Source organism: Pyrus communis, chromosome 4 (assembly GCF_041283825.1).
Source record: "Pyrus communis isolate YQ-2024b chromosome 4, ASM4128382v1, whole genome shotgun sequence".
NCBI lineage: Eukaryota > Viridiplantae > Streptophyta > Magnoliopsida > Rosales > Rosaceae > Pyrus > Pyrus communis.
In genome coordinates this window covers 4171404-4188222 of record NC_142568.1, presented here as the reverse complement: position 1 = coordinate 4188222, position 16819 = coordinate 4171404, and the positions used below count along the sequence as shown (strand labels likewise).

The window sequence follows — 16819 nt, the reverse complement described above, 5'->3', positions numbered from 1 at the left end:
TAGGGCAAAAAGGGTAGAGGAAAACTTAGGAAGACTTTGAAAGAGATTGTAAGAAAATATATAGAGTACTTGGAACTAACAGAAGACTTGATGCAAAACCGAGCGCCGTAACGTTTTAGAATGCATACAACCGATCTCACTTAACGGAATGATCCTCTAGTGTGGTGAAAGCACAGGGAAAGAATGGTGGGGGATACAATGCATGTGAGAAAACATGATGAATAAGAAAGTGATGCGCACATGGTTCCTTAGCCCCACAAAAAAAAAAAAATTGGGAGAGGGAGATAGTTTTGCATTTTTCACACATAGGATACCAATTTGGTTCAATACATTTTGTGTTTGCTAAGTCTTTTGCTCATTTGAGCTTCGATTCATCTGAAATAATGCTCAAACAATATCTTAGACTCGTTACAAAAGTCGGAAATTATGATCGATGCTTCTAAGAAATGATTATTTATTCCTACTTGGTAAAATAAAAAATAAAAAAAATAGAAGAGTGCATGATGACTTTTTTTGGAGTTAACTGGTATAAGCCCACACATAAAGTGTGTGAAATTTTATTACTTTTGTGTTTAAAATTGGAGAAAAGAGGAAAAGAGTGAGAAGGAACGTAGGAGTAGGAAGAGAGATTTTTTTTTTAATTTTTTTAAATTAGAGATGATAAAATTACTGGTAAGTGAGGCTTAAACAAAAAATAGCAAAATTTTGTTTTGTAAAATTACGTTACTATCCTTAATTTTTTTGTTGTGATAGAAGACAAAAATATCTTTCTATTTTTTTGGTTGACAAAAACGATTAATTTAATTAATATGTAGTTTAGATAATAATATTCTAATACTCAAATTTGTTTTTATAGAAGAAATAAATTCAACTCAAACAAAATTTTAGAGGCATCAATGTTAAAGTTACAAAAGTGACGTCTTACCAACTCTACGCGCATGACATGATGGGTACAAATTTGCTGTCGCTCACCCTGGTCACATCTGGAGTGCAACCATTAATGTTCAATTAATCCGGGTTCACATGATTGATCTATATCATCTTGATTCTTCTGATGTCCTTCATGCACACTTGAAAGTAAAACTCTTACATTGCTTTCTACTCAATAGGTTATGATACATATCAATGGGGCAAGTCCGTCTCTGAGAGTTTGGGAGTTTCGTGCAAACCTTATAAAAGGGCTCATCTTTAAGATAGTTTTGTAAAAAAAGTCGGACAATATATTGATGTTAGAAAACAATAAGTTAAATAAAAAAAAAAAACTTTAGGATTCATTGATTGTAAGTTTACAAATGTCACTGAATAATATGTAAAAAGAGCTACAAATATAACCTTCATTAAATAATCAAAAGCAGTTCAATTTTAATCAGCCAAACTAGAAAAAAAAAATAAAAAAATAAAAAAAGCATTCAAAATCTCTAACTTTAAAGTTTCACTTGAATAAAAGCATTATTATAAAATAGAATTGAAAAAATAAATAAATTTAGAGTGTTGTTGTTAGCAATTCAAATATCTCATTGTGCTTCAAATTTTAATATTTGGAAAGAAAAATTTACACTTATAAGAAGTGCATAATGAATTTATGAAGTGCTAATAAAAACAAATTTATTTATATATATATATATATACCATTATTACATAAAAATAAATTTTTTTTTTAGCAAACGATATTATCTACACTAAAAGGGATGCATGAGTGGACTAAGCCTCACAATGAATTAGCTATTGTGATTTAAATTCGTATTGGACGAGAATAGAACCTTTACATAAAAATATTAGATAGCAAAATTTTTTTAGAACCCCTTCAAATTAGGGGCCTATGCGATTGCAGCTCTACTACCCCTCCCTCCTCAATCTGCCTTTGTAATGGAACATTGTATTTGTAGCGTGTAGAACCAACATGACCCTTATATATACATACATACATACACACACACATATGTGTGTGTGTGTATGTCATAACCTAATGAGTTATGGCCATCATAAGCTCGGATCCTTATGTATGTCATAACCTAATGAGTTATGGCCATCATAAGCTCGGATCCTTATGCATCAATATTGCCTTAATTAAGCCTAAAAAAATGGGGAAATCACTTCAGCCTAGATTTCCTGTTTTCATTAAACCCTTGAACAACAGAGATGTTTGGTTAATATTCTTTCTTCTCATTAACATGCCCAAGTATTCTCAATAACATGACATGTTTGATCTATTATTTCAAAGTTTAGTTATTTAAAATGTAAATTAAACCTGCCATGTCAGATTCAATCTCATCCGTTGCTAGTGATCCAATGGCCTAATAGTTGTGTCTAAACTTATGTCTAAAACTAACCAGGGCACCTCACCTCAACTGGTTTCTATGTGTAATGCCTCTCTCTGTAAGGCAACTTGGATTCTACTTGCATGGTTTCTTTGATTAGCTTGTAAATTGTAAGCCACTGATCCCAGATGATGCTCCTTAGGGCGTCCGGCCGTGTAAGCAGAGCAATCAAACTCTGGCCAAAGGGGCGTCGGTTAATACCTTTCGTTGTTGTCATTGCGCTTGAAAGCTATCTAACAGAATCCTTATGCTTCATCTATTTTCTCCTTTGTTTTCTTCGACACTTGAAACAATCTGTACACGGAGATGTGTTTTTACTTGAATAACTTGCTTGCAGCTTGCTAGGTGATACTTTCAGGTCTTCCACTAGTACTTGGCGAAGCTTCTTGTTCTCCTCCGCGAGCTCTTCAATGACTTGCTGGTGTTTCAATATCTGACGCATAGGCAATTTCAGTTTGCCATTTTGATTTATATAAATAAATAAAAAGCAAAGGTAACAAACAGCGATACTAGACATTACCATTTGAAGGATTGTTTTCTCCGACCTCACGCGTCCAGCCTACACAGGTAAAATCAAGAATTAGATTAACCACAATAAACATTAGAACACGAGGGATCAGCTCAGTGCGAAAACTACCACTCAACCACCAACATGAGAGAGAGAGAGAGAGTAATGAATCATGGGAACATAGGTTGTTGGAGAGTTCAGTTGAACTGTCCGTCAAATGCACATATGCAGTTCTACACTTTTGAACATTCTCTTAGGCAGACAAGTAATTACAATAGCACTTATATCGTCATTAAGTAAAACTTTCACAGAAACCACAGCTCTAGGGATTATTGTTAGAACTAAACGCAACTAGTGACTGTTATACTGCATACACTAGCACGTATGCAGTTTAAGTCGTTAGAAATGTATCATTAAACCTCTGATGATTGTAAAATCATATATAATCTTCTAAGTAATCAAACTTACGAATAAACATGTTCTATGTGTTACATACCGCTTCATTCTGTTCACTGTCCTTTCCCTTCAGAAGTGGATTCTGAAAACTGCTGAGAACATTTTCTATTCGACTACCAAAAGGTGTATCAACTGGAGAACCAGCACCGTTACGTCCATATCCAGGCAAGCCTTGAGATGTGTAGTCTGTTAGTTTTGTTGATAACTGTGTGTTACTTCCCATTGTATTTTGGCTCAGGTCATTTAAAGTTCCCATGGCACTTTGCAAGGAACTTGGGAGGGCACCTTGACCAATGGGTAAATTGGGAAAAATCCCAAACTTCATCATCATCTTTGTCATACCTTGCTAGAGAATAAAGAGTTCCATGCATCAGTAGCCTGTAAAAGGCAACAACACCTGACAAGAGAAACTAATACTTACTACAAAACGAAATTGAATTTGCTGCAACACTCCTGGCTTCGGAGCAAGGCCTGCAATCGGCAGTCAATAATTCAGCTATTGAAAACAAACATTGTTATCCAGAAAAATATAATTTCATGCCATAATGCTCATGAAAGTGTACTACTAAAACATGAAGAGCAAATTTGTTTACATTACAAAATTTTGAAATAGAAATTCGGCAACACATAGCCCACAAAATTTTCTGATAGAAATTAGGCGAAACAAGCACCAGCTATCAGAATGCATTACATGAACTCAAATTGCTTGACAACCATAGGTTTCACCAGGAACGTGTAAACATTAGTCTCCACAATAGTGCATCAGAAAATGGAAAAACATGAAGCAGAACATATTACAGAACATCATTGAAACACATGAAATGACATACCAACTCCAAAACCATGGCCAATACCAACTCCACATCCAATCCCTGCTTCAATGTTCTTGGCTCCCACCTTCCTCAACTGGAAAACGAGAAACAGGGATAGAGAACGGGGAAGTCTGTAAGTATACGAGTCATTTGATCTTTCTCTTTTCATGGCAATGACAGGGACACTCAGAGAACTGAAAAAAAGAAAAGAGGAATATATTTGACTTACAGTGTTGTTTACATGCCTGCTAACACCAGATAATGCATCAGTGGCACCTCTTGTAGCACCCATGATTTGATTCAGTGCTGGTACTGCACCTGGTACATGGTAAAAGCCAACAGTAGCAATATCAGCCCTTCAATGATTAGTTGCAGAGATCTTAAATAATCTAGAGGGCAGTGTATATTTTTTTTTTGTCTTTGTTTAATTACCAAAATAATTTGGAGGGGATACACCTCCCTGAATTCAAACAGGGTTAGCAAGTCCAGGACAACCTTATAATATGCCAGCTTCCTTTTTAAGGGCTAAGGGAATCTTGTTTAAAAAGAACTAGTATTAGACAACTCAACATAAAATTTTCCAGCAGATCATGGACACGGACTCTTATTCCTCTAAACACAATCACCTGTCTCTCCCTACCGGTTCAGCATACGCAACTTTACCATTCCATTGTTACTTAGGCAACAATTAAAGAAGTCTTATAACTAGTCACTACCAGATAAGTATCAGAGGACCACATAAACACCAATCCAAACCAACTTCCCTGCAGAGTACCTAAAACTTCCTTAAGATTTAAGAACACCGTTGTTTTCATAACAAAGCAATCATTATTGATTAATCCCACTAGAAACTGAAGCAACTGTAATGGATGACAACGAAAAACCGGCTTCAATATTTCAAGATACTAAATGCTAATAGCCTGGTAGTTTAACAATGATGGAATAACTCCTTTTTTTGAATGCAACCAAGTTCAAAAATGAATTTGTAGAGCAAAATAAAGTTAAGTCAATTTCCAGGGGAGGATTTCAAAACAACTTGTGATTACACATTGATAAAGACAACTTTGCAGAAATTCCTACATTTTCTCAGCAACCAAACAGACCCAATTTCTGAAAACAATCAACAAATGCAATGCAGAGAAATTGGGAAGTAATACATGGTTTCTTAGCAACTTGTGTCTGATGGGTTTCACCATTTTCGGGTTTGAAGAGCCGCCCCAAGTCCATCTTCCATATAAAATTAGATTTTGAGAGAGAAGCTGTACGTATCCGAGAGAGAGAGAGTACCTAGATTTATAGGGCGGCCAACTCCGATACCAACACCGCAGCCTACGCCAAAGCCTGTAAATACTTGACCCACTTTCAAAGTAAACGGATTCTGGATTCGGATTCCCCCCACTTGGCCTTCTCTCATTGGCCACCACCACAACGCCACTCTTACTACTGCTGCTGCCCTTCATTTCTCGACAAGCTTCTCTCTCTCCTTTTCAAAAGCCAAAGCTCTCTCTCTCTTCAATAGCTAAAGCCTCTCATCTCTCTCTTCAAAAGCTAAAGCTTCGCGTTTCTCTCTCTCTCAAACTTTATTTGTTCAGAAAGTTCCCACCTTGCTTGCTCTGAACTGCAAGTCGGCAATCATTAGGTACAAGGAGGCAAAGTGATGAGCTTTGCTTCTTTGCCTACCAGAATATGTGTAAACTTAGGCCGGCAATCATTTGGATGGTCTGGATTGACTTCAGAGAATCGAACGGCTGGAAAAAACAAAGAAAAGTTGAAGTTTTGAGAAGTAGAAACGATGACGACTTACAAGGACTTGGCAGAACGGACCCAAAAACGACTTGCTGCTTGGAAAGCTCACACACTCTCACTAGCAAGGCAGAAAGTAAACTGGAATTTTTTTTTTGTGGTACTCCGTTCAATCCAAATAAAAGATTCAGAAAGTGAACTGGAAACAAGTTTGTTCGCCTAAATTAGTGGGTGGATTAGGCCTCGAGAATATGCGTAGTATGAACTCTGCCTTGCTTGCTAAGACTTCTTGGAGGGTGATTCAACAGGATGATGGACTTTGGGTGCATTAGTTATGTGATAAATATCTAGTAGGACAGAATAAACATTTGTTTATAAATACTGCTCTGTGGAAGGGCGCTAATGTTACTTGGAAAGGCTTCATTGATGGTGCTCAGTTGTTGGAAAAAAACTTTTGTCTTCAACGACTGCTGCCAACTATGCTTAAGTCTTATATGGCCCATTTTTGCTATGGTGGGAATTGGGATACAAAACGTTTGCTCTATTTCTTTCCTAAAATAATTGTGGATAAAATTCTAAACAAGTTAGATGGGGTTGGCTACGGATCCTTCATGCAGCAGATGTGATGGTGATTTGAATCAATTATTCATGTCTTCAGAGATTGCTCCTCTGTTGTTAAGGTTTGGAGAAGTTTCCATGTTCTTGATCGATTTTTTACTAATGCGTGTTCTAGTAATTGGCTCCAAAATAATCTCTCTTCTAGAATATTAGTCTTGGATAATTTGGAATGGAGACCTATTTTTTGCATCACTTCTTGGTTCTTGTGGCACTGGCGAAACAAAAGTGTTTTTGACTAGGATTTGCTCTCCCTAATGATCCCAAATATGTTATTATTACTACTTAAAAGATTGGCTTCTGGCGAAGATGGTTTCCTCCATAAAGCCCCTTCGAACACATGCTTTTTTTTTCATTGGGAACCTCGTCTTGACAGTTTGGTAAAGCTTAATTTTAAAGGGTGTTGCAAGGGGAGACCAATTTCATTGGTGCTGCCGGTGTCCCAAGAAACTCGTCGGGGGCATGGGGTTTCTGGCTTTTGTGCTAATCTTGGTCGATGTGAGATTCTTTGTGCTAAAGTTTGGGGTATTTTTATTGAGGTGCGAGTTGCATGGAATAATAGAATTAAGAAAATTATGGTGGAATCTGATTGTGCATTTGTAGTACAATTGATTTTAAATGTAAAAGTGGATAATCTCCCTTTGGGAAGTTTATTAATGAATTGTCATGCCCTTATGCACCAAACTTGGTCTTGTATAATTCATTATATTTATCATGAAAAGAATTTTGTTGCTGACAATTTAGCTCGTTTGGGTTTTGTCATGTAATTTGGGTCCAAGCTTTTTTTAGCAATCGCCTCCTTCTCGTTGGTTGCTGATTGCAAATGTAATTGGTGTCTCGTGGCCTCTTGACATTCTATGTAATCTTTCTTTTTCTTTCGGGCTTTTGCCCTGTTGTCAACCAAAAAAAAAAAGAAAAGCTCTTTGGATCCTCTCCGAACCTTGCTGTTCGGAACCTAAGGACGAGAAAATTTGAGGCCTTGGTTTGTGTGAAAGAGAAATTAGAGCCCTTAACTTGTGTCAAGTGGGCTAGTGGAATGAGTTAATAAGGACGTTAGATTCAACTTAAGTGGTTCAGATTTCTTGGTCCTTGAACTCCAGAAAGGATCTCTACCCTAAGGCTAAATTGGATTAATGGTCCTCATGGTGATAAGATTATTGGAAGATAGCCCTTGTATGAAAAAAAAAAAAAATTAGGATTTAAACCTCTGTGGTAAAGTCCTAGGATTGAAGTCCAAAATTAACATTTTCCTTAACTCTCTCTTAACATTCCCACCCCACCCTGTCTTTTTTCTTGATAAATTGTATTGGAGGAAATTACAATTACAATCACATTCATATCGTTCCAATACTGGATCGGTGTGAAATATCATACCTGAGATAGGGTCAACTTGACCAATCTAAGAGGAATGATATTACCTAATAGCATCTCAAGGGAGGTAGCAATTGGGTTGTAAAGTAAGATTTGCCATGCCAGGTAGAAAAAATTTATCTTCAACAGAAGTAGCAACCCAGTTAAATTACCTATTGTATGGCTTAACTGAAATCTTCCTTTCCTTAATGTAAAAATATTGATGTATTAACAACAAAAAAAAAAAAAAAAAAAAAAAAAACAGAGATATGAACCCAATTACCAAATTGAAGTTAGCAAATCGAGTCCCAGCATATTTTATTGAAAAGTATCATTGGGTAAAGATTTTGAAGAAATGAATTGAATGCCTTATATTTATATCAATCGGATGAAGTAATTACAAACATTTATTTGCCGCAAATTCTACCCCAAAAACTTTATAAACAAGTGAACTTTCGTCAGGAATTTGGGATCTCACCCTAGTCAACTTAATTATAGGTTTACTTTTAGCTACGCTCCTTGGAATTCTATTTTGATCTCACTTTGCTCCATATAACTCAAAAGTCACAACTTTATCCCATGAAACTCAAAATTCGTTCCATTGTGACTTGTAGGCTCTCTCTTCTCCTTGAAACTTATTGGTTGTCTCCTGAAACATGTGAGGTACCCAATAAGACTATATCACATGTGCTAAATTTGATTATAAATCTTCATTATACATTAACATTCAACAGTCAGAGAATATTTAGTTTACAAGAAATGAAGAGATAAAAAAAAAAAAATAGAAAAGAAATTGATTAGCTTGGTGCACCCATTAACCGACATAAGAGATTAACATATCTAAGGTAATGTGAAGCAAATTTTGAGTTTTATAGAAACGACTTTTAAGTTTTAAGGGGTAAAATGAGATGAAAATCGAGTTTCAAGGGTAACGTGACGCGAGCTTTGAGTTTCAGGAAATAAATGTGACTTTTGAGTTATATGAAGCAAAGTAAGATTAAATTTGACTTCCAAAGACGTAACTAAAAATAACCCTTAATTATGTGTGAGTTAATTACTCTCCGGTGGATTAGAGAGATTTAGACATATACTTTTGAGTTCCAATTTTTAGATGCATTGGAGATTGACCTAAGAAGGTCATGCCTTTTTAATTCGCCGGTATTTTTATAGTAAGTGTGGAAGAATAAATTGGTTTTGAACTCATCATTTAATATATATTTACACTAAGATGGTCATGTCCATTGAAATAAAATCATGACATCGAGGCAAAGTGTTCATTATTTGTGTTGTGTCACAGCATATATATAACGCATTAGTTCATCCAATCAAGTCCTTGAATTGAATCCCATTCATTCAACTAATCGATACGTCACAGTCCCTTTCATTAATTTTGTTCCTCCCTCATCGGAGCATGGAACTGTTTTCCTTTTATCTCTCTAATTGTGTTAAAAGATTAATAACTTAAAAATTAAAATTTTCTACCACTTGCATAAGAACACATGGTGTACCATCCATATTCCCGTCACAACTAAAAATTCCTCCCGCCCCTGCTAGGGCTTCATCAACATCAATTAATGAAGATCCAAACGTACATCCAATAAGATCAAGTTCCTACGTAGGTATTCAAATTTTGCATTCAATACCTCTAAATGGTTTAGGATAAATTTAAAATTCTCTATTAATCTCACAAACTTCGGAATGTTTTAAAGCTCGTTTGGATGTGCTTTTAAATGATTGAAAGCATGTTTGGTGAAAATATTTTTAGAAACAATCCTTAGTAAAAATGCAGTAAATCTTGAAAAAACACTTAAAGTGCTTCCTGGAAGAAGAACATAATTGGTGCTTCTTGTACAAAAGCACTTCAAGTGCGTCTAGAACCCAAAAATATTTTCTCCAAAAGCGTTTTCAGTCATTTTAAAAGCACATCCAAACAAGTCCTTAATCTTCTCCGCAAGGAGGTATTCATAAGCGTACGAAGAAGTAATACTATAAAATAAGTCATAACACTCCTTAGCCCACAAGGACAAGAAAACCTAAATCTTAAAGTAAAAATAATGTTAAACGCCTAATTAAATCTACGGAAAGGAATCTTCTTCGGATTCCTTCCACCAAGTCCACCAAGTCCACTCATCTGGGCTATTGAAATTTAATTAAACGGTTAAAGTTATTATAATTTTAAAGAGGCCCCCTATATGTAGTCGTTGGATAAATTTCAATGGTCCGTATGAGTGGACTTGGTGAAAGGGATCCGGAGAGGATCCTTTCCTAAATCTACCTCAAAATAATTTCTCGAACTCATCTCTTTGGTGTTATGGATAGTCATTGGCTCCAGAAAAAAGGTATGTCGAACTTTCTTTTTTTGTTCTTCTTTTTTGGGGGAAGTAAAACTCTTATTGAGCAATTCACGTCCTTTACTGCTTAGGAAATAATTGAACAAGAAGGGAAGGGTTTTCCCTTGGTCAACAAGGAAAGTACTCGGCCAGGAGCTCTATATAAACAAATCCTATAGTGCCTTCTAGGTTTATAGAACAACAAACAAAATTATTCAAAGAGCCTGCAACATTGTTCTATATTTCTACCACTCTAGATTATTCAAATTTCGTGCTTCCATCTAAGTATTTGTGAATTAAGGGTTTATTGATTTCACAATGTTGCTTTTATATTTTAGCAGTGCACCCTCCTCCGTCTACTTCAGTTTAACAGCGTCCCGGTATGACAATGTGCTTGACATCAAAACCACGATTCAGAAAGGCCAAATTATACCCGACCTTACATCCACTGACCACCTAAATCTAATTTTCAATGGAAAACCACTTGAAGATCACCGCGACCTTAAATTCTATGGTATCAGTTCAAACTCAACCGTTCAGTACACTCTCGACCATGCTCACTACAAACAGTTAATCGCCAAAAGAAGCCCTATTGAACTGCAAACACACAGTTGGCCTGCATCGTCATCACAAACCAACTTCAGTCTTGACCAAAATGACGAGGACCGCCATGAGTAAGTAGTATTTTTCTTGTTTTTGTTTTTGTTTTTATTTTGTTTTGTGCGTGGTTTGTGTTTGCTCATAACTATTTTGTGGTTTTTATTTTCAGTTCTGAGGATGTGGAGTCTTGGTTTAGTTATGATGAATATAATGCTTATGGAGAAGAAGCATCCAATGGCAGTCGTGGATGAGATTACAAATGTACGGCACTACCACCACAACCACCATAGCAGTATGCCAGAACCGATGGCGGGGGAGGCCGAAAAGAGAAACCAATACTATTATTTCCCTTTTTGATTAATCATCTCTAGATTCTTAAGAAGACTATATATTATTTAATTTTCTTAACTTCTTTTATTAGCTTCTTCGTGATTTTGCTGGCTTTAATGCTAGCTGTCAGTTTGTAAACATTAATCAGAGGTTAACGCTTTAAATCTTTTTACGGAAATGGATTGCTTTGCATCTTACAATAATATTATGCTTACATTTTTTTGTCTCCAGAAATTTTCTTTTGCATGCATGCACTCCGAGTCCATGTATCCGATTCCCCACAAACCACAGTGTTCACACTTCTATATATGACAATATTATTCGACTAAGACAATACATAGACATGTATGAGACATGCAAGTATTGCGACTTCACATCTAATATTTTTTTAATACATACAATATTAGTTATATTAAAGAGTGGGAAAGTGGGTTAAGTTTTATAATTAGCTACCTATAATAATTTGATTCGAATTCTCTTTTGATGAGAATTAAATTCGAATTAAACCTAAACTCTCTCACTAACAAGTGAAAAGGAATACCCGGGACATAAAACCTCGGTCCCTTAAAGTACAAGCTAAAATGAATAAGCCTGCAAAACAAGATTGAAAACACCAAAACCAATTTGTTACCAAGAAAAATTAAGGCACACATTAGGAAAGTTTGACTAGTTAACCTCAAAGTTGTGATGCACACTAATCTAAAAAATGAAAACCAGCCAAGCCAAGGAAATCCAAATGCAAAGAGGTAAGACTGCCGACGAAGGGAAGTCATGCCAGACCAAGTTTGAGGGAGATAAACTCATTTTAGTAAAACTATCAACAACTACATACCTTTCTCAATAAATGTTAGCAATAAAAATTCATCTCTCAAATGCGAGCCAAACAAGTGATCATTTGAACGGAGATAAGAAAGAGCACTAGCAAAATTACTTTCAAACCAAAGCATAGTCCATCCCGCAGCAAATTCGACACCCATAATAACTGCTGATAACTTTGCATAGTTCTGATGACCAATACCTTGACAAAATCATCCAAGAAACTGACCATGCCAATCCCTAAAAACTCCCTCACAAGCAACATGACCATGATTTTCTTTAGACAAGCCATCAGTGTTAAGCTTAAAAAAAGAAAACCAAGGTGAAGACCAAAACAAGGAACATATATTAGGTGCCTTGCAAGGGATATGTCTAATACTCATAGAACAAGTTACACAAATACCCAAACCTTGAGAGCATCAATGAACAAACTTTCCAGGATGAACAATCCTAGATTTAATGGACATACATAAGTGATGTAAAGAAATTGTTCGGTTCTCAAAAATAGACTTATTGTGTGCTTTTCATATGATAGAAATGGCGAAAAGTCCCGTTAAAGTCCAAAGATTATGTAACTAACGAGATAAAAGGCTTACCCACAGATGTGTCCCAAAACATCGTTACTAAATCAGAAAAGGGCAAAGAAGTACAAACTAACAAGCCAACCATGTCCAAAGTTGCTTCGATAAAGAAAGATAAGCAATAAATTCCTTTGAACCACAACATAAACGGAAAAGAAGCCAAATAAACACAACTACAATGAAGTGTATCCAAGGACGAAGTCAGAGATCTGTATGGATAGGAGCATTCTCAAACAACAAAGTCACAAATTAAAAAGATCAAGAATGTACTAAACAAAACATTTCTATGTTAATCCATAAGGTTTTTCGTACAACATATTACAATATCCATCTACGAGTTTTCATGCATTGAAAGTGTTGCATAACAATTTCATTACCAATACCATCAAATATCTCTCTCTATAAAAATAATCATATTATCATTCATTCATTGATCTCCTACCAAATTCTCAATCAATCTTCATAAATTTCATGACCAGAAATGCTCTTTCAAGATGGTAGCAGCACGTGAAAATGTTAATGCTAATGTCACAAGCGATTGAAAGAGTACTGTTTTTCCCAAAAAAAAAAAACCGAGTGAGGGCATTCGCCCCTGCTAGACCCAAAGTGGCTCTATCCATGAGTGTCTCATAAGCTTAATATGAAAAAGTCTCCAAACCAAAATAGAAAGCCAAGGAGGGATGAAATGTCGCTATATAACCTTAGCCTCAACTCTGAACTTGAATAACATTAATCAGATACTCGAGGAAGATTAATAGGAGAAATTACTAGAGATAAAGAAGGGTTAAATAATCGGTTGCTCCAACCATTTATCAAACAAGAAAGAAACTAACCTTTCATCACCAATAATCTAATGACTATGCTTATACAAAAAAGAAATAGCACGCTTCAAACCATGTCTTATTGAAGATTGCAAGTAAACATCTTGTTTTTTTATAAAACGCAAGAGGAAAGCGTTGACAAGCAAAATAACCCCACAGAGAAGAAGATTGCAAAGCCTTCCAAACAAAACCAAGTAACGTTGTCAAGTTCACAGTAGGCAAATCACGCACACCAAGCCCATCTTACCTCTTAGACCCACACACCATATACCAAGCAACAATAACTAACTTACGGAAAACTAAATCCCCAGACCAAATAAAATTACGTGCACAAAAAAAGAAAAAAAGATGCTTCAATAGATTAGTTGGCCACTGATAAACTGAAAAACCATGCAGAAACAAATTTTGGTAAACAGATTGCACTAACTGAACACTCCCTGCCATATAGAAGTATACCTTTCAACGCTGAAAGACAAGCCTTAGCCTACCAAGCTTAAAAGTGAACCCTTCTTGGTTTAAAAATAGGATCTCCAAGATAAGTGAAAGGAGCCATACCTAACCGAAAACTAAGATATCTCTCAACTTGAGGCTTACTATGAGAAGAAGTGGACACAAGATAAAAAGTGCTTTTATTGGCATTAATGTCTAGAAGTACGACCATACTAATTTGTGAAATCCCGAAAAGAACGAAGAGATCAAATGTTTCCACGGCAAAAATATAAAAAGATCATTTACATATAGCACATGAGTTGGAGGACGACAACCCCTTAATGCCGAAATAGAAGAATTTTGCTCAGTAGAGTACAATAAAATTAAGGGTGCTTTAGATTTTGGCCCTTACAATTCATTATTTCTAGATAAAAACCCATCTATCTTGAAAGATCCAGTTTAAGCCCTAATTTAAAATTTGCAAACATATAGGAACACTATTGACCTATTAATGCAATTTATTTACACTCATGCCACTCATACTTTATGGTCCCTTTTTCAAATTCCTAAATTTATGTCAAATTAAAAGTAGTAGAAAAAGTGAAATAAAATGAAAAAAGTGTTTGCATTAACCGTATCTATGTTAAACTAGAAAAGTAGTTTTTTTTTTCGTGATATATTTTGTAGCAATTTTATCCATATTAATTGGTAGGTAAATTAGTTTGTTCCAATTATTTTAAAAAAAAAATACTACACCTATATTATATATTTTGAATCAAATAACATTCCTCTAACTTGTAGGTAAATTATTTTCTATGTATTGTTATATATGTTAGACACGTTTTGTTGTTGTATAAACATGAGTGGAACATAATATTGTTGATTTTATACATCAAACTACATTTCTTTTGTTATAGGTAAATTATTTTCCATGTACAAGTACTTATGTTAGGCAAGTTTAGTTGTTGGTACGTACCTACACCCATGGTATAATTGGTGTAGGTAAATTATTGGAAATTAATTTGTAGTTAGGTAATGAACATTTTGCATCATTGGAAATGAACATTTCAAAGAGTAGGTAGGTAAATTAATTTGTTCTAATTATATAAAAAAAATTACACGACACCTAGTTATATTTAATTTTTCCAATTATTAAAAAAAATTTATGCTACACCCAACCAAATAACATTTCTCTAACTTGTAGGTAAATTATTTTTCATGTATTGTTAGATATGTTAGGCACGTTTTATTGTTTTATAAACATGGGTGTAACATAGTATTTTTAATTTTATGCATCGAACTACATTCCTTCTTAATATAGGTAAATTATTTTCCATGTAATTAGTACATATGTTAGGCACGTTTTGTTGTTGGTATATTATTTTGCATCATTGTAAAAAAGAGATATTATATTACACCCATGGTATAATTGTTGTAGGTAAATTAATGTGCATGTAGATAATGAAATACAATGTTCTAATATATTAATAAAAACGGATAAATTCAAAAGTATTCAAGAGTAGGGTGAAAAAACTAAATCGAATAGTTTTATGAAAATTCAAAACCTTTCTAAAAAATTAATATGCAATAAATTTTTAACATTAATGTCTTTTTTTTTCTTGTTGCAAAATCATTTACTATTTCCTTACAATTAATTGTCTACATCAAGTATGTAATAGGGGTATTTTAGGCATGTGAAAAATGTAAAATGTGTGAATTAATATGAAGTTAATGAATTTGCTTATGTGGATCCTAGTCATTGGGTTTTCTTTGAGTAAAAAAGTTATGTAGGGTTTTATATGAAGAAAATTGAGTTTGAAGGACTACAGTCATATTTTCACTAAAATTAAACCTCTGCTTAGAGGTTCTTTAGTCAGACAAAAAAGAAGTGAAGATAGAGGATCGCCCTGACACACACCTTTTGAACAAGAAAAAGATATTTACGGAGTGCCATTTACCAAAACCGAAAGATGAGCTGACTATAACAATGTATGCACGCGGTCACAAAAAATACGAAAGAAATTAAAACTAGACAACACAGAGAAGAAAGTTCCAGTTGAAAGTATCAAATGCCTTAGAGCATATCTCTAGTGGAGACCCTATATAGGGACAATTATCATATAAAATGAGTATAAAACAAATATAGGGACAAAATGAATCTTCAATGGACCGGAAAGTGAATCCCTACAGTATAGAGACTCGCTGGATACTTGGTGTATGTACCCACATGCGTCTTTTGAAATATTAATATTTTCAATTTGGGTTACTCTTCATTTTGTTCTCTTATCATTCCTATAAATACCAAATTGTCACAACTTCATCTCCTATACTCAGTTCACTCGTACTCAATTCACTCATTGTGGTTATGTTTTTGTGAAGAAAAAAAAATTAGTGTCAGAATTTGAAATTTATTTTTGTTAAAATGTTCACAAAAATATTTTACGAGAATGTAATGTTAACATAAACAAAAAATATGCACCTAATCAAATTATCACATAAGATTGTAAAACCTCAAATTTATGGATTTGACTTTAAAGACTCTCTCATTGGAGGCAATATTCATTTAGGGATACAAAAATTCCCTTTAAGTCCTTATATGAGTACTCAAAAATGGTGATAGGAGTCCCTAAATAAGAACTCCCATTGAAGATGCTCTAGAGATATCAACTTTGATCCCCTCATTACCGCCATAAGTTTTTTTGTCGATAATATTGAAGCCTTCTGAAACTAAACCCAATGCAATCAGAAATCCGTCTGCCTTCCAAGAACGCTGCTTGCTGAGATCCTTAAATACGCATTTCATTTCTAACCGTCAGATCGATCTCAACGGCTGTTGAAAAAGTTTCTCTGATATAATCTACAGACCAGATGTGCTGTGCAGCACATAAGTCCGAACTACCTATAAGAGAGAGAGAGAGAGAGAGAGAGGAGGAGGAGGAGGAGGAGGAGGAGAAGAAGAAGATACCAAAATCTTCTCATGCAGATTCTTTGGAAGTCTTTAAAATTGATGTTGCACAAAGGCTTTGGATGTGCTGCTCCCTCACGTGAAACATACTTATAACTTCAACAACAACGGTAGCAGCTGGAAACCAGTGTTCATGTGAAGCCAT

The 16819-nt window shown here is 34.9% G+C and overlaps 1 non-coding gene across 1 annotated transcript; it reads right to left on the bottom strand.

Annotated features, from left to right (window-relative positions):
- Positions 1-2067: 2067 nt before the first annotated feature.
- On the bottom strand, positions 2068-5691 carry LOC137723679 (uncharacterized). Its single transcript, XR_015961461.1, has 7 exons — positions 5382-5691; positions 4324-4412; positions 4113-4188; positions 3704-3753; positions 3323-3628; positions 2839-2877; positions 2068-2751 (listed from the first exon to the last, which is right to left on the bottom strand). It is a non-coding gene; the product is annotated as an uncharacterized LOC137723679 (transcript).
- Between the last annotated feature and the right edge of the window lie 11128 nt (positions 5692-16819).